At 33.9% G+C, this 3,321-nt stretch overlaps 1 protein-coding gene across 1 annotated transcript in view; it reads right to left on the bottom strand.

Moving 5' to 3' along the window:
• The window catches only part of LOC107595377 (AT-rich interactive domain-containing protein 3B), a 43,679-nt gene that overhangs the window by 26,537 nt on the left and 13,821 nt on the right, over positions 1–3,321 (bottom strand). The gene's annotated exons all lie outside the window — the stretch shown is intronic.

Here is a 3,321-nt window from a genome sequence, read left to right as displayed (position 1 = left end):
CACACACACACACACACACACACACACACTGAAATACTCTTAGTATGTGAATGCAAACACAACAAACCCACTTTAGTCACAAACTACAGAAGATTTATCTGAAGCAACTCTAATGGTCTGAGGGTCAGCGGCTCCATTTACAACACACAGGGGTCAAGGAGGCCATTGCTACAGACAGCAAAGGATCATGGGAGAATGGACTGTCTGTCCGTTAAATGCAGTTCAAGCAGCACTGAATGAAACTGCTTAAATAATGGCTGTTTCCAGACAGGTTTCCAAACACTCTCACTGTGCTGCAGTACTATAATCATAGTAAACTAGAGTTGCTGTCAGCTTTATTGGCTTTTTCAAGGCTTCGATATTCAACAAACAGTATATGCAATAAAAATAAACATTTTATGAAATTAAACAAAAAAAACACGTTTGTATATTCATAAAAATAACTATAAAATAATGACGCTATTGTGCTCTACTTCTGTAGAGCTGCTTTTCCGCTGAAATGGAATTAGTTTCAGAACTGATGAATTTTATAACAATAGCAATTGTATAGCCATATAGCATTATTGCTATAGAAATAAACATGACAACTATAAAAGATTCTGTAAATGTATTTGTGATATAAAACAAATCTGAGTCCATCAAATGTCCATCAAAGTTGAGTAAAAATCTCATAATAAAAAACTCTTGATAAGAATCTCATGATCCAAACCAAAATTAAAACTGAGAATAAAACCATAAAAAAAACTGTTACCTTAAAATAAACATGAACTAAAATAGAATTATATGTATATATAATTTCAGCAACATGTCTCCTTTTTGTCTAGTTGAAAGTAAATTAAAACTAACTGAACAACAAAATTGCTAAAACTTTAAAACGAAAACAGAAAATATAAAAACAAATAAAATAACATTTAAAATTTTAGCAAAAACTAAAATAGCACTGGTTGGTGCTCACTGACGTTCTGACAGATGCAGGACATTTAGATTTTACCCTGTTACTGGATGTTTTGATCTCTGCTTCACTAAAATATAAAATCATCAAGCATTAAACTAAAAACCATTAAGTGTCAGAAGATGACGATTCAAGCAAAGCAAACCAATAAATGCTCTGAATCATAAAAGCAGCACAAATGCATGCTTTCGTACTGCTTTTGTTTGATCCTAAAATGCAAGCTGGTCCTGGTTTTCTCTCAATACGGCTGCATTGTTTCTCGCGTCGGTCTAAATCCGTTAGCAGGTTTACAGTAAGCGGCGGGTTAATCACGTTACCGCGGGACGTGAGAGGATCGCTGACGGCTAGATAAGAGTCAAAAATAACTCTGATCTCTGAAGCTCGGACACGGTTCACTGGGTCACACAGAGAGAGACGGGCTCCTCTGAGATCACAAGCCACAAAACAAAAGAAAACCACACATCTCAAATATCAGATGAATCTCTGAAATCCAGACCAACTCGTTCCGCACACATAAATACAGCCTGTGTGTGCATATTACTGTCATCATCTGTGACACACATAACCTGTCTGTGCAATATGGAGATAAAGAGAAAATATTTGAAGACTAATACTTTAATGTGTTATTTGATATGCAATTCTATTTATAAATATAATATATACATTTATAATGATTAACAATTTAATTGTAGCTTTTTATATACATTTAATTATAATTCAGTTATTTAATTCATAATTTATAAATTTAGTTATTATTTAATTTATTAATAGTTCATTTTATTTTCAAAGTTTATAATGCTTATACAGGTTACTTGTACACGTTTGCACAAGTTAAATATCCACATTTATCTGAAATAAAAAGCTTTTGTAACATTATACAAAAAAGCTTGGAGTCAGTATATTTAAATAATTATATATTTATTATTAAATTATAGAAATTAATACTTTTATTTAGCAAGGATGCATTAAATTGATCAAAAGTGATGATAAAGATTTATAATGTTACAAAATATTTCTATTTCAGATAAATGCTGTTCTTCTGAACGTTCTATTCATCAAAGAAACCTAAAAAAAATCTACAAATTTAATATAATAATAATCATAAATGTTTTTTGAGCAGCAAATATTATACTGATTTCTGAAGATCATGTGACACTGAAGACTGGATTAATGATGCTGAAAATAAAGCATATTAAATCACAGAAACGTTCTATTCATCAAAGAAACCTAAAAAAAAATCTACAAATTTAATATAATAATAATCATAAATGTTTTTTGAGCAGCAAATATTATACTGATTTCTGAAGATCATGTGACACTGAAGACTGGATTAATGATGCTGAAAATAAAGCATATTAAATCACAGAAATAAATTACAGTTTACAATATATTCAAATAGAAAGCAGTTATATTAAATAGTAAAAATGTTTCACAATATTACTGATTTTGTTGTATTTTGGATCAAATAAATGCAGGCTTGGTGAGCAGAAGAGACTTCTTTAAAAAACATAAAAAATCTTGCTGTCCAAAAACTTTTGACCGGTAGTGTACATCTCAGCCTCTTTGTCTAGAAGAATAAATTAATGCTAGTTTTATAATTAATTTCACAAGAAAGCGCTATTTAAATGTGTCTACAACACTAATGTGAAGCAATTAAACAGAAGCAGAAACAGTTTTTAATTCAGTCAAATATGTCCAAACATTTCACTGGAAGCAAACATTGCAAGGAACAGTGCAACTTCTGTTCTGTCGAGCACAGCGCTTGCAACATCAACATTATGGGTTTGATTCCCAGGAAGTGCATGAACTGCAAAAAATCCGCCTTGAATGCAAATACAAGTTGCTTAGGATCAAAGCGTCTGCCAAATGCATTAAGTTGAATGTAAATGTAGAGGTTTAGAGTAATAAAGAGAATGCAGGTTTGAGTAGAAATGCTCTGGAAAGCCCCGTGTCTCTTTAGGGCCGTCTATCTCTAATCCTGATTAAATAAATGGGCCGCTGCATCCCACCTGTACGAGAGCCCAGAGCCACAGAGATCCAATCCCACTCAAAGTGTGCAACCTGAGGAACGTTTTAAACACAGAACGACTCCTGGAGCCCAAACACACAGCCCTGATCGAACCCAACAAACTACTCAACCAGACCAACCAGCAGCATTTGTTCAGCAGATCCTCTTTACCAGCGCAACACATTCCACAAACCCTCCCCCACTCACTCACTCACTCACTCACTCACACACACACACTGATGCGCGCACACGCACACACACACACACACACACACACACACACACACACACACACACACACACACACACACACACACGCACACACACACACACACACAAACACACACACACACACACAGAC

This window comes from Sinocyclocheilus grahami, unplaced genomic scaffold (assembly GCF_001515645.1).
Source record: "Sinocyclocheilus grahami isolate Dianchi unplaced genomic scaffold, SAMN03320097.WGS_v1.1 scaffold201.1, whole genome shotgun sequence".
Lineage (NCBI taxonomy): Eukaryota > Metazoa > Chordata > Actinopteri > Cypriniformes > Cyprinidae > Sinocyclocheilus > Sinocyclocheilus grahami.
Note: the sequence above shows the minus strand (reverse complement) of the source record. Positions and strands in the feature narration are given on the sequence as shown.